Source organism: Pristis pectinata, chromosome 14 (genome assembly GCF_009764475.1).
Source record: "Pristis pectinata isolate sPriPec2 chromosome 14, sPriPec2.1.pri, whole genome shotgun sequence".
Taxonomy (NCBI): domain Eukaryota; kingdom Metazoa; phylum Chordata; class Chondrichthyes; order Rhinopristiformes; family Pristidae; genus Pristis; species Pristis pectinata.
In genome coordinates, this window is record NC_067418.1 from 16,153,688 (window position 1) to 16,166,081 (window position 12,394).

Here is a 12,394-nt window from a genome sequence, read left to right on the forward strand (position 1 = left end):
AACACATTGGTAAGAGACCCTATAGGCCTCAAAAATTGTATTGGAAATATAGGGGAAGATAACAAACAGAGAATTAGAGATGCAAGTAACAACAGTACTAAAGTAATCATGGGTGACTTTGAACTACATGCAGACTGATCAATTGAAATAAGCAATAATGCTGTGGATGATAAAATTCCTTAAGTGTTTTTTTTAGGCCAGTATATTGAGAAATTAACTAGGGAAGAAGAGATCCAGAATGGGTACTGTGTATTGAGAAGGGGTAGTTAATAATCAGGTTCTGCATGGTTCTTTAAGGAAGAGAGACTACAACATGATAGAATACTTAATTAAGTCAAAAGACGAAGTTGTTCAATCTGAAATGAGAGTCCTAAATCTAAGTAAAATAATCTATGAAGGTGTGTGGTGTGAGTTGTCTATGATAGGTTGGGGAGCTTTATTGAAAGGCATGACACTGGATAGGCAAAGGGCAACATTTCAGGAATGAACGTTCGACCTATAACAGTTCTGCAGTCCTTCCTGATATAAAAAACACAGACAGAAAATAAATCCAACCATTTAACAAAAGAAGGATTATATTAGATCCAAAGAGGAGTCATATAAATTTTCCAGAAAAAGGTAGCAAGCGTGAGGATTGGGAGAAATTTTGAATTCAGCAAAAATGGACCCAGAGATTGATTAAGAGAGCAAAAATAGAATGTAAACATTCAATAAATGTAAAAGTGGACTCTGAAAACCTCTATGTGTAAAGGGAAATGGATCAGTGAAGATAAATATAGGTCCCCTATAATCAGAAACAGGAGAACTTGTGATAACCTGTGATGACAGGATACTTAGAAAATATCAACAGGATTAGATAAAGTCAATATGGATTTATCAAAAGGAAATCATGTTTGACAAACCTACTGGAGCTTTTTCAGAATGTAACTGGTAGAACAGATAAAGGAAAAACAGTGCATATGGTGTATTTGAATTTTCAAAAGGCCTTTAATGAAGTCTCATTTGAAAGGTTAGCATGTAAAATTAAAGTACATTAAATAAGTAGTAATATATTGGCAGAGAATGAAAATTAATTGACAGGAAACAGAGAATAGGTATAAGTGCCACTTTGTCCAGTTGGTAAACGGTTACTAGTGAAGTACCAGAGAGATCAATGCTTGGGCCTAGCCATTCATAATAAATGTTAATGACTTGGAATTAAGGAACCACATGTAACATTTCTAAATTTGCCAACAACATGAAACTGGTGGGATTGACTCGTGAGGAGATTGCAATGAGACTTCAAGGCCACTTAGATAAGTTAAGTTAATGGGCAAATCCAGTATAATGTTAAGTTATCCGCTTTGGTATGAAAATACAAGAAGGGCGAGTATTAGTTAATTAGTGAGGGATTGGGAAATGTTGATGTACAAAGTGACCCCTGGATGTCCTGGTCCTGAATGCAATTTTAAAAAAAGCCAAATGCTTTGCAAGAGGTTTTGAGAACAGGAATAAGCATATCTTACTTACAGGATGATGGTTAGAATACAGCTGGTTTATTAGTCCCTTTACCTCCTTGCTGTAGAGGGAGTACAATCAAGGTTCACCAGACTGATTCTGGGGATGGTTGGACTGTTGTATGAGGAGATATGAGGTTGACTATGCCTGCATTCATTAATTTAAAAGAATGAGAGGGAATCTCATTGAAATGTACAAAATTCTGATAGGGCTAGGGAGGATGTTCTTCCTGATCAGTGGGTCCAGAACAAAGGATCACTGCCTCAGGAGTTGGGGTAAGATATTTAAGAATGAGATGGGGAGAATTTTTTTTCACAGAGGGTGGATAACCTGTGGAATTCTGTACCACAAGATGCAGTAGAATCTGAGTTACAGGATATTTAGTGAAATGGATGCAAAAGGCTTCATGAGGTATGGGGAGAGAGCAGGAATATGGTACTGAGATATAGGATCAGCCATGATTGTATTGAATGGTGGAGCAGGCTCAAAGAGCCAAATGACCTACTCCTGCTCTTACTTTCTATGTTTCTATTAAAGCAAAGTATTAATTTTGAGAGTGATGTAAGAATGAAGTTGACTCTAAAAATAACTAAATATATAACTATTAATCAAAAATTAGCATACATTACATTAGAGAAACAGCAAGAGAATGCAAATATTCTTCTTGGAAAATTCATTTTTTTTACCTAATAGTTAACTGTGGAGAAAAACTTTGTCATATGTTAATTGATGTTATTTTAAGCACTTGACTTCTAACCAGAAGAGCCCAAGTTGATGGTGATTTAGACCACAAGATATAGGGGCAGAATTAGGCCATTCGGCCCATTGAGTCTGCTCCACCATTCGATCATGGCCGATTTACTTTTCCCTCTCAACCCCATTCTCCTGCCTTCTCCCTGTAACCTTTGACGCCCCTACTAATCAAGAACCTATCAGCCTCCGCTTTAAAAAAAACCCAGTGACTTGGCCTCCACAGCCGTCTATGGCAATGAATTCCACAGATTCACCACCCTCTGACTAAAGAAATTCCTCCTCATCTCTGTTATAAAGGGACATCCTTTTATTCTGAGGCTGTGCCCTCTGGCCCCAGACTCTCCCACTCCTGGAAACATTGCATCTGAGTTAAACTCTGCATCTGAGTTTGATGCATTCTTGCTAACCTGAAATGCCTCTTTGGGTTTCAGACTTATTTGGAGAAAGCTGAATCGGTGAGACTCCTTGTAGGTTTGAAGTTCTGTGTTATTATTGGAGAAGAAGCTGATATTAAAGAGTAAAGCAGGAGTTGTATGAATATCACTTGTTTTATTGGGCATCTTAAGTCTTAGTTCCCTGATACAGTGGGGGAGATGATATCTGTGGAAGTCATTGGCAGGATTGGTTAAGTAACTGGTTTTGTGTTAGTGGAAGAAATATTTGGTATTGGTTTCACTGAGATACAGTGGAAAAACTTCTGCATGCTGTCCAGGCAGATGAATCCGTACATAATTCCATTGAGATATTGAAAAGAAAACAGAATGCTGAATATAGTGTTACAGTCACAGAGTGCAGTGCAGGTAGACAATATAACATGCAAGGGCCACAATGAGGTAGATTGGGAGATCAAGAGTTCATCCTCAGCATATGAGAGGTCTGATAACAGCAAGAAAGAAGCAGTCCTTGAGCCTTATGGCACGTGCTTTTGAATCACTGTCCAGGAAAGGGGGAGAAGAGAGAGTGACTGGGTGAGAGGGGTCCTTGATTATGTTGGCTGCTTTCCTGAAGCAGTGGGAAGTGTAGACAGAGTCAATGGAGCATTGATTTCCATGATGGTCTGGGCTGCGTTTACAACTCTGCAATTTCTTGCAGTCTTGGGCAGAGCAGTTGCCGTACCAAACCATGATGCATTCAGATAGGATGCTTTCTGTGGTGCATCTGTAAAAATTGGTGAGGGTTAATGGGAACATGCTGACTTGTGCTGGGGACTTATGCTTTGTTGCTAACCTGGAATACCTTTTTGGGTCTTCAAACTATATTGGAGAATGCTGAATTGGTGAGACTCCTTGTTAGTTTGAAGTTCTGTGATGTCATTGAGAAAGAGTTCGATATTAAAGAGTAAAGCAGGATGTCATAGAGTTGTATAGCATGGAAACAGGCCCTTTATCCCACTGGTCCATGCCGACCAAGGTGCCCCATCCAAGCTACCCATTTATCAGCATTTGGCCCGTAACCATCTAAACCATTCCAATCCTGTCCAACTGTCTTTTAAAAGTTGTTATTGTACCTGCCTCAAATGGCAGTTCATTCCAGATAGATACCACCCTCTGTTTTTTTAAAAAAGGTTGCCCCTCAAGTTCCTATTAAATCCCTCCCCTCTCACCTTAAACCTATGCCCTCTAGTTCTTGATTCCACAACCCTGGGAAAAATTATATCATCTCCTGTTTTATTGGACATTTTCAATCTTTCAGTTAAGATTAAGATATCTTTGTTAGTGACACGTACATCGAAACACACAGTGAAATGCATCTTTTTGTGTGGAGTGTTCTGGGGGCAGCCTGCGGGTGTCACCATGCTTCCGGCACTGGCATGGCATGCCCACAACTTTTGGAATGTGGGAGGAAACCGGAGCACCCAGAGGAAACCCGCACAGACACGGGGAGAGCGTGTAAGCTCCTTGCAGACAGCGGCTGGAATTGAGCCTGGGGCGCTGGGGCCGTGGTGGCGTTATGCTAACTGCTACACTACCGTGCCTGCCCTTGGTGCACTGGGGGAAGTCGGCGGTAGGATTGGTTCTGGGGTAGTGGAGGAAATGTTTGGTGGCTTGATCTCCCATTATAATGTGGGAGTGACTGGAGAGGCTGAGGTTTTGGAGTAGGGGTGGTTAAGAGAAGATTTAATTGAGTTAAACATTTTGAATTGTCTTGAAAATGTGTGAGAAACACTGGTGATGTGTTTAATGTGGAATGGGTAACTAAAGAAGTAGTTTTAAAACTCTGGTCCTGATGCAGGGTTTTCACCTGAATGTTGACAATTCCTTTCCACCCCACAGAGCACGTCTTATGAAGATAGGTTGAGTGAGCTAGGGCTTTTCTCTTTAGAGAGAAGGAGGCTGAGAGGTGACTTGATAGAGGTGTACAAGATGATAAGAGGCATAGATCGAGTGGACAGTCAGAGACTTTTTCCCAGGGTGACAATGGCTTACACAAGGGGACATAATTTTAAGGTGATTGGAGAAAGGTATAAGGGGGATGTCAGGGGTAAGTTTTTTTTACACAGAGAGTGGTGGGTGCATGGAATGCACTGCCTGCAGAGGTTGTGGGGGCAGGTACGTTAGGGACATCTAAGGGACTCTTAGATAGACACATGAATGATAGAAAAATAGGGGGCCATGTGGGAGGGAAGGGTCACAATGTCGGCACAACATTGTGGGCCGAGGGGCCTGTACTGTGCTGTAGTGTTCTATGTTCTATGAATGAAGACATTGACCAGTGGACCACAATTTACTTCCAAATGGTTAAACAGAAAAAAAATCTTGAGGTGTAAAGTACAGCTCAAAAAGACTGGAATCGAGAATAAGGATCATTTATGATTCACAGGGAAAAACACATTGATAAACCTTAATTTCTTAGATAATTTTTATTGGAAGTTAGCAGGTTAAGAGCATGTGACATGATAACAAGTGAGAAACAAAAGTCAGTACGGAGAGCACAGCCCAGGTGGTTTATCAAGGACTGATCCTGCAGCTAATCACAGCAGTAGACCATTGGGATTAAGTGTGGAAGGTATGTACTGCATTCAGAACTACAATCAGAGGAAGTGTCGACCTTACTAATGAAACAGGAGTTGAAAAAATTGCAGATGGGTAGGAACTGAGCTCATCAGTCAGACATGAGAAATTACATTCAACCCAGATGGATTGTTTGAGAAATATGTGTACACAGCAACTATTAGGTCATTGGAATTGAAGTAAAGTAATTGAAATTATTTGAAAGAGAATTAGATTTGTAATGGTGGTAAGAGCATTGGCAATAATCTGGAAGGTATTACACACAACCTGAATAAAGATATTCAGTGAAGGATCCTAGTTGTCCATCTTGTTGCAAATTGCAAATGTGGACCTCTTTAAGGGAGAGAAGGACTGGCAAGACTCTGTTACTACCAAAGGGTTATTAGTGCAGATTATCAAAACTCTGGTGAAAGAGGTAACTTACAGAAGCATCGTAAGGGAGGGAATAGTCAAGAGTTTAGGAAAGGAAGTCAAGATTGGGCATTGGAAGTTGAAAGCAGAGAGTTTTTGATGGAGTTTTTCTAATCAGGCTTGAGTCGAGTCCAGAATTAGATGAGTGCTGATATTTTTGAGTGAAATAGGACAGGAAAAGATTTCAGAGATAGAGAGAAGTGAGGCCATGGAAATTTCCTTATCTGGCCCCAATGCACATCAACAAGTGTAGGGTAGATGGGTCAAGGGAGCATGAGCACTAGTTTACTGATAGTAGAACATGTGAAGCAGGCCATCACTGTGTTGGAAGAGTCAAGTCTGGAGGTAACAAAGGTGGGGAGTAGAGTTTCAGCAGCAGGTGAGGAGAGGCAAAGAATCAGCCAATGTCACATAACTGGAAATAGTCTGTGTTACTGACAGGACAGACACATAGTCCAAAGCTCAAATACAGCACCAAGTTCAGTGTCAGACAGGTAAGAGATGCCATCAGTAACTTGGGAGCAGGATTTGTAAAAGAGACTAAAGGCAACGGCAATAGTCTTCCCAGAAGATCGTTGGAGCAAACATATGCTCAGTCAGTACTTTGAGTCAGTGGAGGAGTAAAGCAAGGTGTGGGTAAAGTGGGAATGAATGTCAATACAGGACATGTGGGAACTGATGCAGTTTTTTGATGCTGTTGCCAAAGAGCAGTGTTCAGATGAGGAAGTGGAAGAGGCCAAAAATAGATAATTGATAGGTCTCCACAAGTAACAGTGAAGGCACTAAAGAGAAGCCAGCGATGGTAATACTCTGGTTACAAGTGGAGAGGTAAGAATGGAAATGGGGAGTATGGTCCCACCCTGTTGGAACAATGGAGAAGCATTCAAAAAAGGTGTTAATAACAACCACATCAAAGCCTGCAGACAGTTCAAGGACAAGGAGGGATAGATATTCTCCTCATGGAGTAGTGGGTTTATCGCCAGCGTTATGGGCTACACGTATCCCAAACCAACCATGCTAAACACTTCACCTGGCCATGATTATTCTGAGGAGACTTGAGGGCAAGTTAGGGACTTGAGGGGCAAGAATTTGCACCCAGAGGGTGGTGAGTATTATAGAACAAGCTGCCAGAGGAGGTGGAAGAGGCAGGTACAATTACAATGTTTAAAAGACATTTGGATATGCATGTGGACAGGGAAGGTTTTGAGGGATCTGAGTCAAATGAGATTAGTGTGGATAAGCATCTTGTTAAGCAAGGACAAGTTGGGCCGAAGGGCCTATTTCCATATTGTATAACTCAATGAATCTATGAATCTGTGAATAACTCAATGAAACGACAAAAAAATTCAAAAATAATTAATTGCCTGTGAAATCCTGAGATTGTGGTACATAACTGCAAGTGTTTCTTTACTTCAAAAGAAGAAAGTCTGGGTGAACAATTGTTCCATCTTTGGAAAACTCTCTTCAAGTGTATTTATTAATTTGCTTTTCAGTGGAATCTGATCACTCTGAAAAAAGCTACAAACACGTCTCTTTGGCTTTTGTTATCATAACATGTGACATGACTCTCCACAAAATAAAATTTGCCAACTGCAGTCTCAACAAATTGTGATATTAGGTGTGATGCACAGGTGCAAGAAACCCATTAGGAATAGGCACCTGTGATTAATGTGACAGAACATGGCCTTATTAGAGCAAAACTTCAAAAACAGAACTTAATTAAGATGAAAAGAATGTTGTTAGTTCTCACAGCATTTGTTGAGCCACCTCTTTCACAGAATCACATACTGTGATCACCTTGAACTGTTGGCAACATGATGCACAAGGAGCCGCAGACATTAGTGTTGCCATTCTACTAGCCAATGCTCTTTAATTATCAATAACATTTTATTCATGAAGTGTTCAGGCAGCATATTAATGCAAGTATTTTAACCATTCCTATCAGAGCTGGAACAATTAACTTATCTTTCCCTTTTATCTCAGCTTCAGTGTACACACTGATTTTGAAATAACATGTTGGTTGCAAATTTAATAAAAACTAGAAGAAATAATTAGAGAGGACACTAACCACCCAGAGAGGTAGTTCAAAATTTCCTTAAATAAATGAAATGGCAAGATCATTCTCAATCTTCTATTAATGAGGCAAAGATAGCCAGGTATACTTATAAAAACCTGAGGGATGAAGATAATAAAGCAATTATTACAAAATCCATATGTCATTCCAGTTTCTAAGTTTCATTCTGTCTCTAGACTATCCTATACTTTTAACTATTATTGAAGCATGGAAAGGAATTGTTAAAATTCCTGCATTGATATACTGCCTTAAGACTTTATTGAAACATTTTAAAGGATTTCATATAATTAATTGCATACTTTGAAGTGCAGCAATTGTTTTATGCACATTGGCTAATAAGGCTTCAGTGTGGGCATTATTTCGTTATACTTGAGAATAAAGCAAGTTATCCATTACAAATCCTCGTCTCTATTTCAGTAGATAAGAACCATTATGTTTTACAGTGTGGCTAGACTTAAAGAAGATCTTTTTCCTCTCAGCAGAGGTTTAGTTTTATTGTTTCTTAAAAACATTCATCAGCTGCAAAATTAGGAAAGAAACAACTGAAGGGGAATAACTACATCAGAATCCCAAGAGTTGAATGAAAGTCGATGACTGCTTAAAAAATATAAACTCTTGATGAAGAACTGGAAATGTATTCAAATTCCTGAGAGAGGTGAGTGATGTGAGGTTACTATGACTATTCACTCTATATTGCAACATTGCTTGAATTGCTCTATGGAGCTAGACATTTTACTACATAAGGGCCACATTTCAAAAAGCTATGATGGAAGCTTCATAAGTCAAACCGGTAATCTTGAAAGATCATGAAATTTTTTTGATTCCTTTAGTATCATTGATTCTCAGAAAAGAGCCATTGTTTACAAGAGGCATGAATTTATTGTTCATTATTAGTTGCCCTTGAAAAAACTAAATGGAGGTCTTGTTCAACTGTTGCAATCTTCTTAGTGAAGGTTCTCCCACAGATATTCTCAATGGTAGGGTATTCTAGCAAAAATGAATGAACAATAATGTTTGTTCAAAGTCAAAGTTGAGTTTATTGTCATATGCCCAAGTACATGTGTGCACAGGTGCAATGAAAAACTTACTTGCAGCAGCATCGCAGGCACATAGCATCATATAAGCAGCATTCACAACAAAATCATGTTTTATAATTCATTTTTTAAGATGTAAGTGTTGTTGGCAAATCCAGTATTTATTGCCCTAATTGCCCTTGAGAATATGGCAATAAGCTGCCTTCTTGAGGTGCTGCGGTCCTTCTGGTGAAAGCACTCTCACAGGGCTATTGGATAGCAAGTTCCAGGACTTTGATCCATCACTGACAAGGGACCTCAGGATGGAGCACAATTGGAAAAGAACCTACACATGGTGGTGCTGCTCTTACCTTTCTTGACGGGCTTAGGAGGTGCTGTCAGAAATCCTCCCCTCTGCACTTATGGCTGAACATGACTGCAAAGGCTTTGGTATTTTCTTTAGCATTCATATGTTGGGTACAACACTGTTGAAAATGGAAATGTTCTTGGAGACTCTTCCTCCCAACATCTACTGTATTATTATCCATCACCATTCACAACTATCGGTGGCATGACTGCAGAGTTTTGATCTAATCTATTGTTAGTGGGATACCTAACCCAAACACAAGATCTATTGAGCAGTCATGCTGAACTATATTGCATCTTCACCATGTTGGCATCTTATTTTTAAGTACAACTGGTTCTGTTTTTGGCATGCAAATTTTGTTGAACCAGTATAGATTCCCTGACTTGTTTACAAAAGTAGAGTGAGCAATATACTAGGTCTGATGGCATTTGTTTCTGTTGCTGCTGATGGTCCACAGTGCCTCACAGAATCCCAGTTTTACTTTGTTTTTTTCACCTAATTATAGTGCCACACAACAGGTGGCACAGTACCTCGCAGTGACCTGAGTTTAACCCTTGTTTTGGTTTGCCCACTACCTACCACAAACCTGGCAGCTATGTCCATCTGGATTTGGACAGTTTAGTTAGTGGTGGTGCTATTCTTTGTGATGAATACTGAAGATGTCACCCAAACGTACAGGCATCAGCAAGGAAAGCCATCAGTCTTGACAAATGCACCAATAAGTTTCGGTTTGGTGTCTCTTTCAAGTTTTCAAGTGATATGCCAGTGGCATAACACCTCAAATTCTGCGTGACCATGGTAACAATGGCAAACTGATCATTGAACTCATTGAGGGGTCAGCAGTGGAAAAGGTTAGCAGCTTCAAGTTCCTGGGCATTAACATATCAGAGGATCTATCCTGGGCCCAACACATTGATGCAATCATGAAGAAAGCATGCCAGTGGCTCTACTTTGTTAGGAGTTTGAGGAGATTTAATATGACACCAAAGACTCTTACAAATTTCTATAGATGGATTGTGGAGAGCATTCTGACTAGTTGCATCACAGCCTGGTATGGAGCCTCCAATGCACATGATCACAAGAGGCTGCAGAGGGTTGTAGACTCAGCCAGCTCCATCACAGGCACAACGCTCCCCACCATCAAGGATATCTTCAGGAAGCGGTGCCTCAAGAAGGTGACATCAATCTCTAAGGACCCTCACTGGGGACATTGGGGAGGAGGTACAGAAGCCTGAAGGCCAACACTCAATGATTTCGGAAGAGCTTCTTCCCCTCCGCCATCAAATTTCTGAACGGTCCATGAACCCATAAACACTACCTTGTTATTCCTTTTTTTTGCACTATTTATTTAATTTTGTAATTTATAGCAATTTTTATGTTTTTGAACTTTAAAATTTATTTATACAGCATGGTACCAGGCCCTTCCGGCCCAACGAGCCCGCACAGCCCAATTACACCCAATTATACTGTACTGTTGCCACAGTTTCACATCATATAAGTCAGTGATAATAAACCTGATTCTGATCTGGTCTGGAAAATGAACTGCAGTGAGACAATTAGCAACTTCAGTGACAGTACACCTGATACTGATTCTGATCTGGCATCAAAGACCACTGTCAAGGGGTTTTGGGCAACTTTCTGCAGAAAGAATTTGGAAGCACAAAAAGTTTAGCTTAGAACAAAATTGAATTTGATCAGATTAAGAAAAAAAGCATCTGACTGCTTGCATTTGCCCAACGTGTTAAAGCAAGACAAGGATACCGTTTCCCAGGATGACTGTTGTTATCTCCCAATAAGCGTTCACACCATTGGGGATACATTACCATTTCCCACTGAGATTTCCATGATGTGGTATTTAGAGGAAGGAATTCAATTAGCTGACCTGACAACACCTGGACCATGGGAAGGGTCTGAAGCACTAACTTCCTGTGGGGACAGCAAAGAAGCTGCAGTGGGTAGTCACTGCTTAGATAAAGAGGAAGGCTGTAAATTCAGTGAAGCTATCAGCAACAGAGATATCTTCAGAAGTATTGTACAGGCTTAGAAAATAAGGAGAATTATTCCATGTAAGCAAAGTCAGAATGTCACAGAAAAGGGGCAGCACTCACTCTTGTAATTTTATGAGTTGCACTAAGTGACTGTCTCTCCCTGTCAAAGATTCATAACTAGTCCAGTTCTTAAGTAATGCAGATATTACTTCCATCAATTATTTTTGCACAATTAGATATGAGAGATATGAGATAAAGTGCAGTTTAATCAACTCCCGCTTGTGTTAAGATACACAGACCACAAACAGAAGCAGTCCATGATACTGAGCCTGGAGAGTAGCTAGTGCAGATCAATATTCCCAACAGCTGCATTCACTTTGTTATTTGTTCATTTCTGCAACAACAACTTCAATAAACAATGCTGCTCGAAAAATATACTGATATTGATATGATTAGGTGAAGTAGGATGGGGAGAGTTTAGTATTGAACATAAATACCATCACAGAATCACTGGGCTAATTTTTTTTAATTTCATTAAAGGTATGTTGGCTTTGCAGGCTGAGCCAGCTTTTATTTGCCCATCCCTAATTACCCTCAAGAAGGTGGTGGTGAGCTGCCTTCTTGAACCACCGCAGCCCTTGAAGTGTGTGTATGCCCATAATGTGGCTAGGGAGGCAGTTCCAGGATTTTGATCCAGCAACAGTGAAAGAATGACAATATATTTCTAAGTCAGGATGGTGTGTGGCTTTTAGGGCAACTTCCAGGTGGTGGTGTTGCTGCCCTTGTGCTTCTGAGTAGTAGAAATTGTGGGTTTGGGAGGTGTCGTCTGAGAAGTCTTGGTGATTTGCTGCAATGCATCCAGAAGATGGTACAAACTACTGCTACAGTGCATCAATGGTGGAATGAGTGAATGATTTCAGGTGAGGTACCTATTAAGTGGGCTGCTATGTTTTGGAAGGTGTTGAGCTTCTTGAGTGGCCAGTTTCTAAATGGCCAATTTCTGGGTTGTAAATTCTCTCCAAAAGCACAGGTTGCCATTTTTGGTGTGCTTATGGCAAATTGGGGTTCACCTAAACAATTGTGAAACTGGGACGTTCTTGTTCCAAAAATGGTCACTGTGACTCTTTCCCTTTTATAAGGAGCAGAACCCTGCACACTTACAGGTGGCAGCTGCTATCTGCGTTCGCAACTGCTGTCTCATTCATGCACAGCCCACTGGGAGCTCTCCATGGCTGCCACAGAGACAGCCATAGAACTGAAGAAGTTGAGATTGGGAAGGT